General features: G+C 40.8%; 1 long non-coding RNA gene across 1 annotated transcript; it reads left to right on the top strand.

Moving 5' to 3' along the window:
• Nucleotides 1-8419: 8419 nt before the first annotated feature.
• Nucleotides 8420-11152, top strand: LOC135520553 (uncharacterized). The gene is made up of 3 exons (XR_010452401.1): nt 8420-8709; nt 9491-9701; nt 10772-11152. It is a non-coding gene; the product is annotated as an uncharacterized LOC135520553 (long non-coding RNA).
• The last annotated feature ends 3110 nt before the right edge of the window (nt 11153-14262 follow it).

Genomic DNA, 14262 nt, shown 5'->3' with positions numbered 1-14262 from the left:
AGTGGGTTGGGTTTGAGTGAAAGAGCAGAAAGCCTGAGGAACAAAGGGAGAAGATGTGCTATCGTAAATACAATATCCTATGCATTCTAAATTACTGCCCATTTGGAAACGAAAAATGCAATAAATATTTACTCTGAGCTGCGCTTCAATAGGTTGGTGGTAGATGGATGGCCGTGTTGCCCAACAGTGTCCTTTGTCCTTTGAAGAGTGTCTCTGGTGGTGAACGGGAAATGTTGTAGTGTCGTCATTTGGTGGTGGACGGGATACTCTGTCTGTCCTCTCCTAGCCCACGTTTACAGCGGCCGCTGATAACTCAACGGCTAGGAGGTATCACTTCTGTAGCGAATAAGAGTTCAAAGTTCATACCATTCACATGGCGGCAGTGTAGCCTAGTGGTTAGAGCATTGGCCTAGTAACTAAAAGGTTAGCAAGTTCAAATCCCCAAGCTGACAAGGTACAAAATCTGTCGTTCTGCCCCTGAACAGGCAGTTAACCCACTGTTCCTAGGCCGTCATTGAAAATAAGAATTTGTTCTTAACTGACTTGCCTAGTAAAATAATGGTAAAAAAAATAAAAAATTCACAACCAAAGCTCACGCTGAGGTTGGCTTCGTTCTGTAGTTATTATCTGAATCCTTCTGACATCGGACCGGCATCCTAATGTACGCAGAACAGGAGGTTACATTTTCGTCAAGGGCTTATATAGTGGAGGTAGAAGGGTGTGTTTCATAGTTTATAGTCCATGTCTCTTCACAGGGGCGGGCCACAGATTGAGCAGAGCCCTAACCTTATGAAAACAAATCTCTAATTTGGAAGCTAAAATTACATTTAATCTTTTCACCAATAATTGTATATTTAAACATTTGAATTGCACAACAATTCCATGTGAATCTGATAACTATAATGTGTAGACTTTCCCAGATACAGTTTAGGTCATCCTGTCATCAGTCATAATGTCTCAAATGACAACCGAACTGACATCATATTCAAGTACCAACGCATATTTTCAACTTGTCCTATTCCCGAAATATGGTTCCTTTCCCTCCACTTGTTTGATGTTCCCAGACTCTCTGTTTAACAAAGGCTATTCAAGAGTCCCTCTGTGGAGTCAAGAGAGAGGGAAGGGAGAAAGGTATTTATGGGGGGGGGTCATAAACCTTACCCACAGGCCAACATCATGACACTGTCCATTAGACATCAACACTTGATCTTTCAGCGAAGTTGCTGAGGGTATTTGGGTTCTATACATTTTTGGCGCATCATATATTGATGCTTATTACTCAGCCCTTATCTATGTTTCCACCGAGGTCCTGCTTCCGTTGTTACGGTCATCATGTATGTGTCACTGATCACAAAATCCATGTTTAATTTCTTGTTTAGTGTTCTGGGGTTTATCGAGGTTGCTTGTAGTGTTCAGCTCTTATTTTTAATGCGGCTGCCCACAATAACCCCGGACATTCCTGTTTCACAGACAACAGCCAACAGACAACAGGTTATTACAACAAGGGGTTCCATGCTCTTTGAAATGTTCAAACACATCCCCCAGTTCAACGAGGTCCCTACACATCAATCATCATGACAGCTTCAGGGAACATATGCACTATCTGGTTAAATAAACACTCAATCTAAAGCGTGAGAACTTCCTGACAGGATGTACATTTATGGGCACTCCCTAGAGAGCGTGAGAACTTCCTGACAGGATATCCTGCAGTATGCTCATATATGGTCATACACACCTGACCCATAAAGGGTCATAAATCACATGTTTGATGTGTGCCGTCTACTGTATTCTCTCTTACATACACTCAATTATTTGGTATCATTGCCTTTAAATTGTTTAACTTGGGTCAAACATTTCGGATAGCCTTCCACAAGCTTCCCATAATAAGTTTGGTTAATTTTGGCCCATTCCTCCTGACAGAGCTGGTGTAACTGAGACAGGTTTGTAGGCCTCCTTGCTCGCACACACTTTTTCAGTTCTGCCCACACATTTTCTATAGGATTGAGGTCGGGGCTTTGTGATGGTCACTCCAATTCATTGACTTTGTTGTCCTTAATAAGCCATTTTTCCACAACTTTGGAAGTATGCTTGGGGTCATGCATACTATTGTTTGTACATATGAATGTAATACCTTCAGGCGTTTGGAAATTGCTCCCAAGGATGAAGGAGGTCTTGGCTGATTTCTTTTGATTTTCCCATGACGTCAAGCAAAGAGGCACTGAGTTTGAAGGTAGGCCTTGAAATACATCCACAGATACACCTCCAATTAACTCAAATTATGTCAATTAGCCTATCAGAAACTTCTAAAGCCATGACTTCATATTCTGGAATTTTCCAAGCTGTTTAAAGGCACAGTCAACATAGTGTATGTAAACTCCACTGACCCACTGGAATTGTGATACAGTGAAATAATCTGTCTGTAAACAATTGTTGGAAAAATGACTTGTGTCATGCACAAAGTAGATGTCTTAACTGACTTGCCAAAACTATAATTTGTTAACAAGAAATTTGTGGTTGAAAAATTAGTTTTAACTTTATATGGCTGCAGGGGCAGTATTGAGTAGCTTGGATGAAAAGGTACCATTATAAACGGCCAGCTCCTCAGTCTCAGTTCCTAATATATGCATATTATTAATAGTATTGGATAGAAAACAATCTAAAGTTTCCAAAACTGTCAAAATATTGTCTGTGAGTATAACAGAACTGATATTGCAGGCGAAACCCTGAGGAAAATCAAAACAGGAAGTGGCATCCCTTTGCTGGATTTAAAGGGATATGAACCAGATTCATTTTCCTATCGCTTCCTCAAGGTGTCAACAGTCTTCAGACATAGTTTCAAGCTTTTATTTTGAAAAATGAGCCAGAACGATAACATCGCGTCAAGTGGTCACATGAGATTTGCTTGCGCAACAGAATTTGGACAGCCATTGTATTCCCCTCTCCTACTGTGAAAGACATTTGCGGTTGATATATTAACGATTATATATTTTAAAAACAACCTGAGGATTGATTATAAAAAACGTTTGACATGTTTCTGTGGACATTATGGAAACAATTTCGAATTTTCATCTGCGTTGTCGTGACCTCTCTTTCCTGTGGACTTCTGAACATAATGCGACAAACAAACAGGTATTTTGCATATATAAATCATCTTTATGGAACAAACGGAACATTAGTTATGTAACTGGGAGTCTCGTGAGTGAAAACATCCAAAGGTCATCAAAGGTAAATGATTATTTGATTGCTTTTCTGATTTTTGTGACCGAGCTACCTGATGCTAAGTGTACTTAATGTTTTATCGTTCGATCGGAAAACTTACACTAATGCTTAGATTGCTTTCGCTGTAAAGCAAAATTTCAAAATCTGACACGACAGGTGGATTAACAAAAGGCTAAACTGTGTTTTCCTATATTGCACTTGTGATTTCATTAATATAAATATTTATAGTAATATTTATTGTATGTAGCGCTATGCTATTCAGCAGTTGTTGATGACACTTATCCCGACAGGGGTATTGCAGCCATAACAAGTTAATGACTCCAACCTAGTGTATGTAAACTTCCGACTTCAACTGTATGTGGCAGGGTCTACAGGAAATCAAGACTACAAAAAGAAATCCAACCACGTAACGGACAACGACGTCACGCTTCCAGACAAACTAAACACCTTCTTTGCCAGCTTTCAGGTTAATGCAGTGCCACCGCCGCGGCCCCCAAACAAGGACTGCACCCACCCTGCTTCTCTGTGGCTGACAAGAGTTGGCCCAGGCGACATCCCTTCTACGGCATCCCAGCAATGACAGACCAGCTGGCTGGTGTGTTTACGGACATATTCAATCGCTCCCTATCCCAGTCTGCTGTCCCCACATGCATCAAGATGGATACCAATGTTCCTGTTCGCAAGAATGCAAAGATAACTAAACTAAATGACTACCGCCCCATAGCACTCACTTCTGTCATCATGAAGTGCTTTGAGAGACTAGTCAAGGATCATATCACCTCCACCTTACCAGCCACCCTAGACCCACATCAGTTTGTATACCGCCCAAACAGGTCCACAGATGACGCAATCGCCATCACACTGCACACTGCACACTGCCCTATCCCATCTGGACAAAAGGAATACCTGTGTAAGAATGTCGTTCATTGACTACAGCTCAGCATTCTACACCATAGTACCCTCCAAGCTCATCATCAACCTGGAGACCCTGGGTCTCAACCCCACCCTGTGCAATTGTGTCCTGGACTTGACAAATCGCCTCCAGCTGGCGAAGGTAGGAAACAACCCTCAACACTGGGGCCCCACAATGATGCGTTCTCAGCCACCTCCTGTACTCCCTGTTCACCCACAACTGCGTGGCCATGTATGCCAACTCAATCATCATGTTTGCAGACAACACAACAGTAATGGGCTTGATTACCAACAACAACGAGACAGCCTACAGGAAGGAAGTGAAGGCACTCGGAGTGTGGTGTCAGGAAAAAAAAACTTCAGGAAACAGCAGAGGGAGCACCCCCCTTTCCACATTGAAGGGACAGCAGTGGAGAAGGTAGTACGTTTTAAGTTCCTCAGCGTACACATCACAGACAAACTGAAATGGTCCACCACAGGAGGCTGAAGAAATTTGGCTTGTCACCCAAAACCCTGACAAAGTTTTACAGATGCACAATCGAGAGCGTCCTGTCGGGTTGTGTCACAGCCTGGTATGGCAACTGCACCTCACTCAACCGTGGTGGGGTCTGCACAGTGCATCACTGAGGGGCAAACTACCTGCCCTCCATGACACCTACAACACCGATGTCACAGGAAGGCCAAAAAAGATCATCAAGGACATCAACCACCCGATCAACTGCCTGCTCACACCGCTATCATCCAGAAGGTGAGGTCAGACAGGTGCATCAAAGCTGTGACCGAGAGACTGAAAAACAGCTTCTATCTCAAGGCCATCAGCCTGCTAAACAGCGATCACTAACTAAGAGAGGCTGCTGCCTACATTAAGACCCAATCACTGGTCACTTTAATAAATGGATCACTAGTCACTTTATACAATGCCACTCTATATAGTGTCATTTTAATAATGTTTACAGAAGCATTTCACTACACTCGCATTAACATCTGCTAACCATGTCTATGTGACAAATACAATTTGATTTGATTTGAGTCTCAGAGGAAAGGGTCTGAATACTTACATAAATAAGGTATTTCTGTTTTTATTTTTTATAAATAAGCAAAAACATCTAAAAAACTGTTGTCGCTTTGTCATTATGAGGTATTGTGTGTAGATTGATTAATTTTTTATTTAATTCATAAATTTTAGAAAATGGCTGTAATGTAACTAAATGTGGAAAAAGTCAAGGGGTCTGAATGGTTTTTCCGAATGCACTAATAAATATTCGTAACCGCCCGACTATATGTGATGAAGGGAAAATCTGAGGCCCACACCCAACCCTAACCCGCAAATATAGAAAATGCACTGTAGGCTACAGTCAAAGATGGAGGAATGATTTTTGACAGAGGGTGCAGGATATTTTTGTTGCCTGATTTATATACAGTATGTTTCTGCTTATAATTTCTGACATTTTGGTAGGCTATTTGTTAGTCAGTCAACTTGTCTATAATTAGATACATGCAGCTTCTCTTTTGTCATTAGACAGTATGTTAAAAACCCTTGCTCAACAAAATAATAAAATAGATTGATAGAACTCTAAAGCCAAAGATGTGTTTGGGATGGACTCTACCTTTCTTAAAAACTACAAAGAGTCACTCATTGGCCCCATTACTAAGGTCACCAACACATCTATTGGTCTCGGTGTGTTTCCAAGGGTATGGAAGTCGGCCATAATAACGGCCATCTTTAAATCAGGCGACCCTGCTGACGTGAGTAACTACAGGCCCATTAGTATACTACCTGTGGTGTCAAAGGTTGTTGAAAAGTGTGTAGCAGAACAACTGATTGCCCACCTCAACAACAGCCCCTTCACATTACACTCCATGCAGTTTGGCTTCAGAGAGAAACACTCCACAGAAACGGCCAACTGCTTTCTTCTGGAAAATGTGAAGTCCAAGATGGACAAAGGGGGTGCTGTTGGGGCTGTGTTTCTGGACCTAAGGAAGGCTTTTGATACTGTTAACCATGAGATTCTCATCACAAAATTGTCAAAGTTCAACTTTTCCCCTGATGCCTTGAGATGGATGAAATCATACCTTGAAGGCAGAACTCAGTGTGTCAGAGTGAGCAATGAGCTGTCGCCCTATTGTAGCTATGATGTGGGCGTGCCCCAAGGGTCAATACTAGGGCCCCTCCTGTTCAGCCTGTACATTAATGATCTGCCTTCTGTCTGTACTGGGTCTGAAGTTCAAATGTATGCAGATGATACAGTGATATATGTGCATGCAAAGAGCAAACAACAAGCTGCACAAGAACTCACTACTGTAATGGTCCAGGTTACAAAGTGGCTCAGTGACTCGTGTTTGCATCTCAATGTGAAAAAAACTGTTTGCATGTTCTTCACAAAGAGGGCAACAGATGCTACTGAGCCAGATGTCTATGTGTCAGGGGAGAAGCTCCAGGTGGTATCCGATTTTAAGTACCTTGGCATCATACTTGATTCCAACCTCTCTTTTAAAAAGCATGTGAAAAAGGTAATTCAAATAACTAAATTCAACCTAGCTAATTTCCGATTTATACGAAATTGTTTGACTACAGAGGTAGCAAAACTGTACTTCAACTCTATGATACTCCCCACTTAACATACTGCTTGACTAGTTGGGCCCAAGCTTGCTGTACAACATTAAAACCTATTCAGTCTGTCTACAAACAGGCTCTCAAAGTGCTTGATAGGAAGCCCAATAGCCATCATCATTGTCACATCCTTAGAAAGCATGAGCTCTTGAGTTGGGAAAATATTGTGCAATACACCGACGCATGTCTTGTATTCAAGATCCTTAATGGCCTGGCTCCCCCTCCACTCAATATTTTTGTTAAACAGAAAACCCAGACATATGGCAGCAGATCCACAAGGTCTGCCATGAGAGGTGACTGTATAGTTCCCCTAAGAAAAAGCACCTTTAGTAAGTCTGCATTTTCTGTGAGAGCTTCCCATGTCTGGAATACACTGCCATCAGACACACATAACTGCACCACATATCACACTTTCTGTCATGTCTTGTTATGTCTGTTCCTGTCCTTTCTCTTCACTCTGTCTCTCTCTGCTGGTCTTTTTAGGTTACCTTCTCTGTCTCTCATTCTTCAGCTGTTCTACATCTCCCCTAACTAGCTCATTCACTCTTTCACACCTGTTCTCTCTTCCCCCTCTGATTAGGTCTCTATTTCTCTCTCTGTTCCTGCTACTTTCAGTGTCTGATTCTTGTTTGTGTTTTTGATGCCAGAAGCAAGCTGTCGTCTCGTTTGCTTCCACCTTGTCCTATCCTGTCGGAGTCTGCCTGGCAGGTGCATCCTGCACTATACTACGTTCTTTTTGTTCCATTGTCAACGTTGGAAGAGGATTTATGCCATTCCTGTTTTTCATTAAAGTACTCTGTTTTCTGTTAAAACCGCTTTTGGGTCTTCACTCAAGTACATAACACTTTCACAAAATGCTTGAAGACATGGCTAAAGGTCAATCAGATTTGTGAACATGGTCCCTAGCTGTGTGTTGCCGCTTTCCATGTTGTCTGTTGTCTGTAACTTGTGAGGTGTGGAAACACTTTGTTGCTTTTATGAATTTTGTCTTGCTGCTTTTGGCTCTATGTTGCTCTGTCTGTATGCTACGTCTTGCTTGTCCTATGTTGCTATGTCTTGCTTGTTCTATGTTGCTATTGTCTATATTGTAATTGTTTTTAATAACCTGCCCAGGGACTGCAGTTGAAAATTAGCCGGCTGGCTAAAACCGGCACTTTTACTGAAACGTTGATTAATGTGCACTGTCCCTGTAAAAATAAAAATAAACTCAACTCAACTCATAGATTGAACGTTTCAATCTACCATGAACAAAAATATAAACGCTACATGCAACAATTTCAACAATTTTACTGAGTTACAGATCATATAAGGAAATCAGTAAATTGAGGCCCTAATGAATTGGCAGTGGCACAGCCATTACTAGGCCTGGGAGGGGCACAGGCCTACCTACTTGGGGGCAAGGCCCAGCCAGTCAGATTGAGGTTTTCCCAACAAAAGGGCTTTATTACAGACAGAAATACTTTTTCCACCACTACTTAAAGGGCTATAACACATTTAGATAGGATTCTGCAAGTCATCATAGCTACAGACAAGTCTGGCCTAAACATGGGCTGACGCCAACAAACTCTAAATAATGGGCGTAATGGAAACAGGTTGTCTCTGTCCCTTTTCCCGCATGGTGTTCCCTCTGGTTTCTGTTATGTGTTTTCCCTCTCTTTCTTTCCCTGTAACAATCACTCTCTATCTCCCTCTCAGAACCTGTTTCTGCTGTGAGACTGGTGGCCAACAACTTTTGGAATTCAAAAGCTCTGTCAGTCTGTTTTGCTCTTTCTCTGGCTCCTCCCTCTCTTACCGCTGGCTGAATGGCAACTCCGAAGTCACAGCCAGTAATGGAATTCAGCTTAGTGATGGGAACAGTACTCTCACCATAGTCAGTGTGACTCGATACAACGATGGGCCGTTTGGCTGTAATGCTTTCAACACCGTCAGTAATGGAACCACTGAGCCTCTACATCTCAGTATCAGCTGTGAGTATGAGAGTATGCACACTAAGTCTACTTGATGAATTCACATATTTTGGCTGCAGTCCGCATGTCAAGCTTTGACTCTTTACAGTGATTTGGGATTGACACTATGATAAGGGAATTTATATGTTTAAATTAATAATAAGAGAATCTGAATGACATTAAGAGTAAATTACTAAAGTATTTCACCCTAATAGTTACAGAAGCTTAGACAATGTGTTTAGACATAATACTAGAATATTGTGAGACAGTGGGAACATTGTGTTTGTGTGTGATAAAGAGGAACTGAAAACAGACATGTTTTGGTACTGTGAGACCAAGGACAGGAGATAAAGTTCCTCCACCCAGGGAGGAACAGATGTGCTTGTAGACTTGTAGGCGCTTGTAGGAGTTATATAAAAGGCTATGTGCATTATATGATTTTTAGAGCTCTCATGAATAAACTACAACAAACCATTTGCAGAATCTGAGTCTTTGCCTAATTCTTATTTACCCTAGCTTTACAACCTATGGGGAATTGGTCAAAGCTATAGTGATTGTTATCATCATTGGGATTGAAAATTCTCGTGACACACTACAATCAAATGGCCAATGATGTATGATTTATCAGGATCAATTGATTTTGTTCTATAACACATCGGCTCCCTGAATATCCCTTTAAGCGTCTGGTTCCTCTCTACCACCAGGCCTCATTGGGTATCTACTACATTTCCATAGACACTGTTTGCCGAGTCATGACAGTAATGCATATCTCCTGACACACCACTACCTCTTTCCTAATCAGGACTACTCTGACCATGTCCTGCTCTGCCCAGTCCAACCCTCAGGCTGAGTTTCAATGGGTTTTTAATTTGGAACCATCTGAATGGGACAAATCCAGATCTGAAGCTATACAGTGCTGTGGAGAGCCAGAGTGACCTAAGCTCCTGCCTGGCCTTCAACAACAGGACCATGAGCTACAGCAACATCACTAGACAGATCACCATCAGCTGTGGGTCAGTGTCTGGCTCCTTCTCCTCCTCTCCTCATTGGCCAGGGTCCTCATCTGAACAAGCAAGTCTCACTGACTGAAAAATAACACACAGACCAAAAAATTATTTAGTTAAGTGAACCCATAAAATATAATTATTCAAACACGCATTTAACTTACGTAGTTCCATGGGCCAGGGCAATGTGAATAAAATGATGTCATTGACTGAAAGAGTTTTATAATATGGTGAAATAATGTCATAGATATTGATATAACCGAACATGGTCACTCTTGTTCAATGTCAGACCACAGTGTGCTTCTTGTGATGAAGTATAATGGCTATGATATCAGGAGGGTGTGTGTCCCCACTGGCTTGTAATCAACTGAGTATACAAAACAGTAAGAACTGCTCTTTCCATGACATAGACTTACCAGGTGAATCCAGGTGAAAGCTATGATCCCTTATTGATGTTACTTGTTAAATCCACTTCAATCAGTATAGAATGAAGGGGAAGAGACAGGTTATAGAAGGATTTTTAAGCCTTGAGACAATTGAGACATATATTGTGCATGTGTGCCATTCAGAGGGTCAATGGGTAAGAGACAATATTTAAGTGCCTTTGAATGGGGTATGGTAGTAGCTGCCAGGCCAACAGTTTGAGGGTGCAATTCAATATTAGGAAGGTGTTCCTGATGTTTTGTACACTCACTGTATTTAGAACGAGAGAATACATTGTATTAATCTAGTCAAATATCTATCTATTCAAATATTTACAGAGAAGAATGAAAAATGTGTAGAAATATATTTAACCACTATGATGTTATTTAAAACAAGGCATCACTCATCATCACGATGGTATTTACAGGAGTAAAACTTAGGGAAACACAATGATCATGCTGTTAAAGCATTTTCTTAATATGCCGCACCTGTCAGGTGGATGGATTATCTTGAAAAGGCTAAAATGCTCAGGTTAATGTAAACTTCCTGCTTCAACTGTATCTTGTCAAACATTAACAGAGAAGAATACCATGGTATTTACAGGAGTGAAACTGACACATGACTCTTTCACAATGTCTTACAAATATTTTCCACAGATTTCTGGACCTGTCATCCCGAGAAGGAACATTTCTGCTGTAATTGCATCCTGATACAGAATATATCTCTCATTCCACTATCATGCTGTTGATGGAATTATTTCTCTGAACATTATAGTAAAACATCTTTCATTGTCTTTTTTCATTATTGAAGATTTATTCTTCCAGATTAGTATCACAATGAAGAATCATATATCATGTACAGTATTTCAACACCTCTCTGTACTGTAAGTTGCTCGAGACCTTGTGGAATAACCAAAGTATATCAAGCATTCTTGTTGGAATATGACTCTGATTTGAATATAAAGTTCTTAATTGCTTTGATAAAGTTGTTTTAAACAAACTATTATTTTCAATAAATCTGAATGTTCAATAATGGTACACAGTGCATTCATTCAACATGTTCTACAGTATATGGAAAGGAAAGGTATGTGCTGATTCAACAGAACAATACTAACACATCACTACTACTCCTTATTGTTTTGTGCTGACTGAAAACAAGTCATAAGCATGCCTCATTTGAGACAGTATAGATGATGATAAAATAAGTTCCAAGCATCACACACTTCAAACCCATAATATAAACCCACAGATATAAATCAGTGTTCTATATGCCGTGTTGGTGACATTCACAAGGAATGACCCATCACAACAACACTGCATGTGAGCTGAATCTGCTGGGGGTGGGACCACTATACCATTATTCAGACTAATGCCATTTACCTGTCAGGAACACAAAGATGGTCACCAAGTTATGGATGTTTTTAGCTTTACAGACAAACAACAACTCATGACATAGTATTCTTGGAAGCAACTATTAAATACCTTCAAATTATAGCTCTAATGATTATCCAAAGAATTACAATAATTATATGTGGTAGTTATCTTGTTTTTGGCCCTCATACCCAGTAGTAACACACAGACACCCGATACTACTGCTAAATATAGTCTGTGTTTGGTTAGATAGTGAGATATACAGTAAGCTGCAAGAGTATTTGGACAGTGACACATTTGTTGTTGTTCTGGCTCTGTACTCCAGCACGTTTCCATATAGGGTACATCGTTTAGAAATTACAGCACTTTTTGTAAATAGTCCCCTCCATTTTAGGGGACCAAAAGTATTGGGACAAATTCACCTATGAGTATTTAAAAGTAGTCAAAAGTTGAGTATTTGGTCCAATATTCCTAGCATGCAATGATTACATCAATCGTGTGACACTACAAACTTGTTGGATGCATTTGCTGTTTGTTTTGGTTGTGTTTTAGATTATTTTGTGCCCAATAGAAAAAATACAATGACTATGAGGGTATCATTTAAAATCCAAAGTGCTGTAGTACAGAGCCAAAACAACAAAACATTTGTCATTGTCCCAATATTTTTGGAGTTCACTGTATCCTGCATAAAGAGCATAATCAAAGTTTACACTGTGAGTCCTTCATTTCCTGTGGTGCAATAGTCAGTGCGTGACCTTGTGTGTTTTGAGGTGTGTTACTCTCTTTCGAGTGGGTTGTGGGTTCTAGTCCCAGATACAATTTAACACATCTATCGTGTCTGACACCTGTGATGTATTACAGTGGCCTGCGAAAGTATTCACCCCCTTTGGCATTTTTCCAATTTTGTTGCCTTACAACCTGGAATTGAAATTAAAATAGTTTTTGGGGTGTTTGTATCATTTGATTTACACAACATGCCTACCACTTGAAGATTTTTTCTTGTGAAACAAACTTCAGCATGCATAACTATTCACCCCCCAAAGTCAATACTGTGTGGAGACACCTTTTGCAGCAATTACAGCTGCAAGTGTCTTGGGGTATGTATCTATAAGCTTGGCACATCTAGCCACTCGGATTTTTGCCCATCCTTCAAGGCAAAACTGCTCCAGCTCCTTCAAGTTGGATGGGTTCCGCTGGTGTACAGCAATCTTTAAGTCATACCACATATTCTTAATTGGATTGAGGTCTGGGCTTTGACTAGGCCATTCCAAGACATTTAAATGTTTCCCTTTAAACCACTCAGGTGTTGCTTTAGCAGTATGCTTAGGGTCATTGTCCTGCTGGAAGGTGAACCTCCGTCCCAGTCTGAAATCTTTGGAAGACTGAAATAGGTTTTCCTCAATAATTTCCCTGTATTTAGCCCCATCCATCGTTCCTTCAATTCTGATCAGTTTCCCAGTTTTCCTTGATGGCCAAAAAGCTCATTTTTAGTCTCGTCTGACCCGAGAACCTTCTTCCATGTGTTTGGTGAGTCTCCCACATGCCTTTTGACAAACAACAAAGTGGTGTTTGCTTATTTTTTCTTTTAAGCAATGGCTTTTTTCTCACCACTCTTCCATTAAGCCCAGCTCTGTAGAGCGGCTTAAAGTAGACAGATACTCCAATCTCCGCTGTGGAGCTATGCAGCTTCTTCGGGGATATCTTCGGTCTCTTTGTTGCCTCTCTGATTCATGCCCTCATTGCCTGGTCTGTAAGTCTTGGTGAGATGCCAATTGTTGGCATGTTTGTTGTGGTGCCATAGTCTTTCCATTTTTAATAATGATTTAATGGTGCTCCATGAGATGTTCAAAGTTTCTGATATTTTTGTATAGCCCAACCCTGATCTGTACTTCTCCAAAACATTTTCCCTGACCTGTTTGGAGAGCTCTTTGGTCTTCATGGTGCCGTTTGCTTAGTGGTGTGCCTTGCTTAGTGGTGCAGCAGACTCTGGGGCCTTTCAGATTAGGTGTATATACAGTTGGAGTAGGAAGTTTACATACACCTTAGCCAACTACATTTAAACTCAGTTTTTCACTATTCCTGACATTTAATCCTTGTAACAATTCCCTGTTTTAGGTCAGTTAGGATCACAACTTTATTTTAAGAATGTGAAATGTCAGAATAATAGTAGAGAGAAGGATTTATTTCAGATTGTATTTCTTTCATCACATTCCCAGTGGGTCAGAAGTTTACATACACTCAATTAGTATTTGGTAGCATTGCCTTTAACTTGTTTAAACTTGGGTCAAACGATTTGGGTAGCCTTCCACAAGCATCCCACAATAAGTTTGGTTAATTTTGGCACATTCCTCCTTACAGTACTGGTGTAACTGAGTCACGTTTGTAGGCCTCCTTGCTTCACATAATTTTCCTACCTCATGATGTCATTTATTTTGTGAAGTGCACCAGTCCCTACTGCAGCAAAGCACCCCCACAACATGATGCTGCCACCCCTGCTGCCACCCCCGTGCTTCACGGTTGGGATGGCATTCTTCTGGCCACTCTTCCACTTTTTCCTCCAAACATGAAGATGGTCATTATGGCCAAATAGTTCTATTTTAGTTTTGTCAGACCAGAGTACATTTCTCCAAAAAGTATAATCTTTGTCACCATGTGCAGTTGCGTCGCAGCCATCATGGTCGCGGTCATAACGCTCATGGTGTTTATACTTGCGTACTATTGTTTGTACAGTTGAACGTGGTACCTTCAAATGTTTGGAAATTGCTCCCAAGGATGAA

The sequence above is a fragment of the Oncorhynchus masou genome, chromosome 29 (genome assembly GCF_036934945.1).
Source record: "Oncorhynchus masou masou isolate Uvic2021 chromosome 29, UVic_Omas_1.1, whole genome shotgun sequence".
In the NCBI taxonomy this organism is placed as follows: Eukaryota; Metazoa; Chordata; class Actinopteri; order Salmoniformes; family Salmonidae; genus Oncorhynchus; species Oncorhynchus masou.
The sequence above is the reverse complement of the archived record's forward strand: the minus strand, read 5'-3'. Positions and strand labels throughout refer to the sequence as shown.